The sequence below is a fragment of the Xiphophorus hellerii genome, chromosome 20 (genome assembly GCF_003331165.1).
Source record: "Xiphophorus hellerii strain 12219 chromosome 20, Xiphophorus_hellerii-4.1, whole genome shotgun sequence".
NCBI lineage: Eukaryota > Metazoa > Chordata > Actinopteri > Cyprinodontiformes > Poeciliidae > Xiphophorus > Xiphophorus hellerii.
In genome coordinates, this window is record NC_045691.1 from 33,537,500 (window position 1) to 33,546,268 (window position 8,769).

An 8,769-nucleotide genomic window follows, 5' to 3' on the forward strand; every position below is an offset into this window, starting at 1 on the left:
AGAAGGTATGACATTTTGTGAATAAGAGTTGATTGAGAATGGTAAAAAATAAATAAAAATAAAAATCAACTTGATCTTGGACTCTCCTCTGACCAGGACTGATTAAGTAACTTCAGGTTGCAGGCACATGGTTAGAAAAAGCTATTCATCAGAATAAAGTGCATGCTTGCTGGAACATCAGTCAAACTGACTAAAGTCTGCATCATTGTTTTTGTCGGTCTCAGTCATCTGCCCCTGTATTTTCCTGGGCCATTTATTGAAATAACAACTATGTGTGGATGTTGTTGCATTGAAAGAAGCAATTTTGACACATTTACTAGCAAATGTCCCAGCTCTGCAGCGCTGGGTATGTTGCATTTCTTCACTGTGCTGTCCTCTGTGTCCCCTGCCTGTCAAAATGCTCCTCTTGGTGCCCTTCACTTTGATCTCCCAAGGGTCCTTCAGTAACCTTATCCATGCAGCCATGCACAATACCCTTCATTGGACACAAAGCCGGAGATAGCATGCTCCTCTGTTCCATTCTCTGCATTTGTCACTTTTGCGCTTGTGATCTTTGTTCATTTCACCTCAGGATGAATGAATTATTCCAAACCAAGCCTCCAATAGAAATGGAAATCACCCATGTTACACACCGACTATAGGATAATAACTCTTCCCTCTTTAAGGTATAAATGTCAAGCTTGTTGTTCCTTTGAGAATCTCATGCATGTGTCGATGTTTTAATATATGAACAGGGAAGGCAGAGGATATGTACACTGGCCCAATAGAGGTATTATAATTCTGTGCTGACTAGCCAAAACCAGGACAACCAGTTTGGAGAATGAGCTTGAAGCTGACAGCAGTTCATCATGGGATTGCGGTTACCCACTCATAAAAGCTCCTTTCATTGGTCCTCATTATTGCTTATGGTTTTCATGTAAGCCTAATCTCAGATGATTAATTAAACATAAAGACTACAATTTCAAAGCCAGATGAAGCAAAATAGCACCACATATCACAGCCTTCACAGTGAATGCCACAAAGGAGGGGAAACGCTTCTGAAAAGCAGCCTGGAGGCTGGGATTAGAACACAACAAGTGGAACACAGTCACTAGGACATAATCAGAACAAGGCACTCTCTTTGTTGCTTTTTTTATCTTCTTTTTGGTTTTGAGATATTTAAGCACAAAGAAATGGCAAACAACATGGGATGACTGGAAGTGGAGATCTACTGATTGGATTTTTCTGTTGGTGGTTCTAGTTCTGAGTTTCTTATCTTCTTGGCTTCTACTTTGAGTGTTTTCAAGAATTATAAGTAGGGCCAGTACTTTTACTTGTTAATTATGATTGATTAATTTTAATGCATAAAAAAAATTATGCATTTAATTGCTTTTTTGTTTACATACAAAGGTTACGCCAGGAATCTTTGTATTCAGGTGATTTTCTTACACCGGTAAATGTGATGCACAAGCATCATCCACGAGCAACAGCAATATACAACAAAGTCGCTTCTCTTGGCCTACTGGGGGTTAAATTTTGCTTCACAAAACAATCTGATAAGATGATGCAAAAGACTATTGCTATGTTCAAGTTCTACTTACAGGAGGTGAGTATAATATAGCCATCAATTGTCAAATAACAGATTAAAAACAATAAATATATTGTATCTACTATTGAGCTCATATTTCTATTTATTCAATAATTTAGCAGCAAAAATGTTTTTTTAAATTGAAAATGTTGCCTAATTTGTCAATATATAGTTGAACTGAAATCCAATTTATTACCATTACTTATAGAAACTGAAATTAGCAAATAAAACAGAAAAATGTGTTGCAGGCTCTTTAATACAGTTGGTTTAAAATTAAAGAGAAAATTAAGAGCTTACCAGATTATCCCAATTTAATTTTTAATATTTCTTGAAAACCATCTGAGTTGTACTGAATTCAAAAAAGAGCACAAGAATATACTGTTGGTTGATGTTCATGTAGACTAAAAAAAGTTCGGGGATCATTGCTGTAGACATTAAATTTATAGAACAAAACCATCTTGTCGTATTTGAGCTGCTGATTGTTCCAAATGTCTTCAATAGTTGGCAGAAAATACCAGTAAAAAATGTTCCAAGAAAACAACCTCTGATAGCAAAAATAGAGAACAATGACAAGCAGAGCTACACCCTAAGAGGTGCAGGGATGCATGCATAACACTCCGTCAGCTCAGGCTCCTGGCTCCTTCCTCCCTTGAGCTGCTAGAAGCGCTGAGCGTACCAGATAACATTGACCACACCACAGGTTTGTCCTTCTGTCCTGACTCTCCAGGTTAATTATCCGTGCACAGCGCCGAGCCGTAGATCACACCAGCTACATTTTCCATTGATGATGCACTGACCTGTTAAATAAGAAATAAACCTTGATTCTAGTAATCAGCACTTCTTATCTTTTTCTTTAGTGGAAGGAATCAGGCTCCTCTCTGGACCACTCACAGGTACGCTAAAAATAAATCTGGTGTATTAATATATGTATATTGCCAGAGAGTAGGCAACGGGATGAATATTTCATGTAACCAAACACGCTGTGTAAAATCGTGCCCCTTCCAGCTGTCATCGATGACAGACATGAAAGAGGAGGGCTCCAGTACGGTTGAGGTGCGGCACCCCCCTACTCCGCCTGCAGCACCAGGAGCACCGGTCCTCCTTGTAATTGCTTCTAGCGCTGGAGCCTGAGCTGAACATGAATTAGGGCCCGGGCAATTGCTAGGCACTGTGCTTTCAAGACATACATGCCTCACCTTCGAGGTTGACTTCCCTCACAGACAGCACCAGCACTCCTGATAGGGTGGCTGCTTAGATAGACAATTAGTCTGATAGTGCAGGTAAGTTGACGCTCACTGTTGGCAGAGAGGATTCTCTAATCTCTAAAATCCATCTGATACTCCAGATTTTATTCGACAAGCTGGATTACAACCTGAAATTACATTCCTGCGGCTGATAAGAAATGTATCTGTTGCAGTATGAAGACAGTAAACCATCAGACCTTTCAAATATTCAACCAGAGAACGTGTTTATTTCTCAATTCGACTGAGGCGGAGTGCATTTTTGGGTCTCCTGTGTTCCATATCAGGTCTGCCTGTGCTGCCTGTGGCTACCAACAAAGAGCACTTTGTTTCTTTCTTGCTTCCAACTCTCGAGCCCCACATGCTGCAACCGGGACAGTAAAAGAGAACGCGCTCCATCGGCTTAAACACTGACGCTGCAAGGCAAGCATACACCCAGGCACGCAGATATACAACAGGGTCCTGTAAAAATACACTTCTACATTGTGGGAGTTCTTTCTACAATAGAAGCAGAAGAGCTGATGAGTGTACTTCTAGGGCAACCCTGGAAGTAAACCTGTTACAGGTTACAAAACACTTGAGACAGTGGGATGTAGGTTCCACTTCCAGCTGGCCAACCACCCTTAGATAGTCCCACAGCTACGATGGAATGCTTTTAAATTGAGGTCTGCAACTTCAGTCGACAAGAACCATTTGGTCACATTCGGCCACATTACAGTTACAAACTTGAATGTATTTTATAGGAATGAAATACACACAAAGCACATAATACAGCTGAATTTTCAGCTGAATTTAATGGCTGAATTACCTCCTCCAGACGTTGTTAGGTGCAGCAGAGACCTGATTGGTGTGTTGGAGAAGGGCTGAACCTAGAAGGTACAGAGTAGCTGTTGAGGAACAGATTCTTTGTTAGCTTTGACTGTTATGAGGTGGCACTCTTACAGTTTCTAAAAAGACAACTGGTTTTGTATATTTTACTCCTTAAACATCTACGTGAGGGGCAAGAGAAAGTCCAGGTGTCCCTTAAAGTTGGAACTCTCAGTCAGCTGAATCCTGATTGAGAATCTGTATGACTTCGGCCACAACGGATGTTCTGTTTGCTGCTGTGTTGAAATCCAAATGATTAAACGGATGATTAAAAGGGATGAAAAAGGGTCCATGAAATGCGGCAGGTTGGAGCTGCATATTAAGTGGCACTGCCTGACATGGAACGGGCTGAGAGATGCTCGACACATTGCTTGTCCAATTACTGGCTCTGGTTCAAATGTTCTTTGGTGAGAAGCATTCGACCTACTTCTGGACACAAAGCGCTGCTGGCCTGAATTCAGAGGGGGGAGGCAGGAGTCCACGTGTGATAACAAGTGCTATTAGAGGTTGTTGTCTTTGGCCTAGAAATTAAATTTAGGCTTCCTCTGCTCACCTGATGGGTGATAATGAACTTTGGAGGACCTATGTGCTTTTGGGCACCCCCCACCCGCTGGTTTGAGTCGGACATCTCATAAAAGGAAGACAATTAAAAGAACTCACGGTGTCCTCCACTTCACATGGTCTTAGTGTTAAATATCACCAGGCACCCAAAGCACCAGCTGAAGAAGTTTTCTTTTGGTGGCATGTTTACTAGGAGATTTTTTGCTTTCTTCTGTGACAATATAGGCCAAGTTGAAAGTTGCTTTTGAAGCAAACCGAGAAAAGCATCAAAGAGAATACAAATACCGAATTAGGAGTAAACTACAGAGAATTGCTGTTTTCTGGGATTCCCTCAAAGGCAGATGACTGCACAGAGACACCGAAAAACAGCAGTGAGGAAACAAAACACTTAGCTCCATACATGCATTTCCATACCTTATTAATATTCATAACAAGGGGAATCTCTCCATCAACCATATGAGAAAGAGGGGGTGTTTGTTAAAGCCCAACAGAAATAGCTAACAAGTTTTCCATCCACATCCCATCGATTACAGAATCCACTGATAAGCGCTACCAGGTCTCTGATTTAAATGTCACTCTAATGCGATTTTAATAATGCAGATTTAACTCTCATCACTCATCGTAATCTGTTGGCAGGCGTGTTTACGCTCAGTCGTTGATGCCTGTAATGATGAGCTGTTTCCTCAAGTGTGCAGTGGGATTCAGGAGAGCTCAGGTAATTTAATCATGGAAACATCTTAGGGGGCTGGGAGGGTTGAGTTTGCCTGTAAACATATTTTGGCTTTTGAGGGTATTTTGTATCACACTATGAAATTTGTGATAAATTCACAGCACAACAGAAAATCTGCTGGAATTGAACTACATGTATGCAAACCTGGACACCACTATGCAGTGCAGATTAATCACAAAGCAGTGAATATCAACATTGGTTTTATTTTATCTTATTTTATCTGATTACTCGATTAATCGTAAGAATAATTGACAGATTACTCGATTACTAAAATATTCGTTTACAACAGCCCTAGTCTCATCCGTCCTGCAGTGTTGGTGAGTTCTCATCATGTGAGCGAATAGTGAACACGCCTGTGTTATGGGCAGTGACCAAACCGTTTCTATTTACTGACTTGCTCATGTAAATGAAAAGCAAACGTCTCTCTTCAATTAACAAAAATATTAAATAAAAAATTAACAAAAATAATAATAAAAAATATATAGATAAAAAAAAATTAATAAAAAAGTATAAATGATTAAATAAATAAAATTCTTCAAATATTGTATTTGTGTTATGCAAATCTGACTTGATATTTACCCACCGCTGAACCAAAGCTAATACTTCTCCAGCATCAGGTCAGAATCATTTCATCAAGTTAAAAACACTGTAGCAGTACAAGAGAAACCTAGACAATCACAGTAAAGTATAGTCAGAGGGAGAGCACAGTGGTATACTCCTTATGAGGGCATAAAAGAACAGAAAAGGTGAGGCGTGGCCATTAATTCTTATGTAAGTAGGTTTTAGTCACATTCATTTTTGTGTAACAAGTATATCATTTTTGTACAGTTATTTTGGTATTTTTATTCTTTATTTGTGTTAATGTACATTAAGTAACCAGATTTTCTCCAGATTGTTCTAACTAGTTTAACAGGTAAACATTGCACTTTGTATATTTATATAAATTGTGTCATATTTATTCATCTGTACTAATCACCTAGCTGTGTTTTTGCAGACCATTACTGTTTACAAAGAGCCTGCAAATTATATACTGCATCCACACAGCCTTACTATGATTCAGTGCATACTAATGTTCTGTTAATGATCCACAGTATCAAGCCAGACTCCCAATACAGGATTTTTTTTTAATGCTCTGTAGTGGACACTCTAACAAATCCTGACCTCTGCTACCTGCTGCTGCTGTACTGTCCTTAAGTTTGCCAGTTGCATGACATACAGACTTTGCAGTTTCATTTTCTGCAGCCAGCTTTTATTCAGCCTTCAAAGCGGAGCACTAAGTTTGAAGAGTAACAGTCATTTTTTCTGGAAGGTTTGCTCCCACATGTTTAACTAGGAACACCAATAAATCTGTTACTAGCCAAATTCTCAACAACTTATGTCAAAACAAAAAGAAAACATGCCAACATTGGCATGAGTTCACCTATGTTAGAGCAGCATTTTAAGACAAATTTTGGGACAATACATCACTCACAGCAAAATACAGAGGAGATACTGCAGAAATATGAACAGAATTGATCGTTGACTGAAACCTTTGAATGATGAAATATTGTGTTATTTTACCACTACCATGTTTTCAAGCACAGACATGACATTGATTTTACTAATTTCAATAAAAATAGAGGTGTGGGACTTGGCATTGGTGTATAAATCTAAATGGATTGAATCAAGGGATAAAGGTGTAGTCCCAATAGAAAGTACTCACCCTGTTGGATGTTTTATTCCTTTTATTGCTTTATAAATTAATCATGATCAACAATTTGGGCTTTTTTTAAACAAAATAAAAAACAAAAAACATTCTTTATTGTCATAGTAAAACTGATTTCTACTAAATAAGGACAATTAAATAAATATATAACCAAAAATGAGTGCCTGAAAAATATTATTCCCCTTTAAAGTGACTTACCCCAATTAACACAGGTCGGATGGAGATCACCTGAGTGTAGTGAGTGATTGTGTCTGGAAGGTCCATTTACCCATAAGAACATTTATTATCCAGCAAGACAACGACCTGAAGCATCCAGCTAAAGCTACACAGAAATAGTTTCAAGACAATAAGGTGAATGTTCTAGAGTGGCCTAGTCAAAGCCGACACCTCAATTCAATATAGAATTTGTGGCAGAACTTTAATAGGGCTGTTCAAAGAATATTTCCATGCAACCTGTCAGAACCTGAACAGCTTTGCAAAGATCAATGGAGAAAAACTGAAATGACCAAAAGTACATCTTCTTAATATGGACTTGAAGGGGGGTAAAAAAAACAAACATTTTTTGTCAAAGAAGCCAATTTTTTATTTATATTTTTATCATTATTGATTCATAAAAACAGTAAGAAGGATAAAATAACCAAAAAGGTGAATACTTCCTGCAAGCACTTATTATTTTATCTGCCAAACTACAAAGTAACAAGTGACCCAGAGTATAAATTAACCAGGGGTACAATGACAACATAAAGTGGAATTTCATTTATTTATTTTTTTAACTATTTCTAAGTATGCTCTTAATATTTATATCATTAACAAATGAAGAATAACAAATAACAAATGAAGAATTGCTTCTTGATTTGCAACCTCATACTGTTCATTTCTACTGTGAAAAAATACACCCAAGAGTATAAATATGAAGATGGCAGATATGAACCACTGTGTCTAGAAACACTGAAGCCGCTTATGAGAGAGAGAACCGCCGACTCTTCTCCTGCTTAGCCGAATGATTAGAATCTCAGTAAAGAGACGAAATTCAAATCACTCTAGAGGAATAGAACATAGGATGATTTCTGGTCATTACTTGTCATAAAAAATAAAATTAAATTAAATACATTTACGTCGGAAAAATACCAATCATACATTTTTTTTCTAAAATATATACAATTCAAAATCAGCTGTAGAGTTTTATCGTTACTGTCATTTTACTTATCGGGGGAAATGATAAAATATACCTTAACCTAGGTTCCCCGCTACTTTTTACACACTTTTACACTCAAGTCATGAAAATATTAAAAAGGAGTCCAGAAAAACCCAAAATACGCCTCACTATCTCAGTTTCCCCCTTTTTAAAAACATGAACACAGCCGACACCTGCCAGTATGAAACAAACGCAGGTGCTTCGCCCACTCTAGTGGTGATACCAAATACCTCCGTGTTCAAACCAGCGACATTCACATGCTATAAAATCAACAACTCTCAACTAGGAGAATTTTAGACAGAGCCAGAAACTCACCCTCAGGTGCAACTCATGCCGCAGCTCTTCTTTCCAAAGTTGATTTGCATCCACCGCCGGAAGAAAGAGGTTGGAGGTGTAACCGGTAAAAACGTAGAGCCTCTTCGTTTCGCTGTTGGTCTTAACCGGAGCAGCTCCGTTTCTCCTCCTCTTCCCTCTCCACCTTTCCTGGATGCGGCTGCTCCTTTCGTTTCTCCTCCTCCTCTCTCCTCCTCACGCGCCTCCGCCAGACTTGGTGGGGGAAGAAAAAAAAGTAATAGGGGTCTCTTCCTCCTCCTTCAACAAAGACAGACTCAGAAGAAAAGCAGGGACCCTATCGCAGTCAATAGGTTTCACAAAACCCCATGGCAACGCAGTAACACAACTTCCCCGCGTTGTGACCGGGTTAAAGCGCCCCCACCTCTTTCTGTCCAGACCCCCCAAAAACTGTGACTGACATTATTCCCAGGCTTCACAGAGAGCAGGTTAAAAAGGGTGGAGGCGGAGAGGAGGGACGGGGACTAAACTCTGCTGGTGAGGATGTTGTTCAAACATGGAGAGAGTCAAAAACGTTTCAATTTCCTACATCAGTAAGCAGTTTAATGCGTT

The 8,769-nt window shown here is 39.1% G+C and overlaps 1 protein-coding gene across 8 annotated transcripts in view; it reads right to left on the reverse strand.

Moving 5' to 3' along the window:
- The window catches only part of chl1b (cell adhesion molecule L1-like b), a 91,918-nt gene extending 83,353 nt beyond the window's left edge, over positions 1–8,565 (reverse strand). For 5 of the 8 annotated variants that reach the window (XM_032548964.1, XM_032548960.1, XM_032548962.1 and 2 more), the window contains exon 1: positions 8,182–8,562. The gene's annotated coding sequence lies outside the window, so the exon portion shown is untranslated. Of the gene's footprint in view, positions 1–3,616; positions 3,678–8,181 lie in introns of all 8 variants that reach the window. The other 3 variants (XM_032548958.1, XM_032548965.1, XM_032548966.1) reach the window with 3 other exon arrangements.
- Between the last annotated feature and the right edge of the window lie 204 nt (positions 8,566–8,769).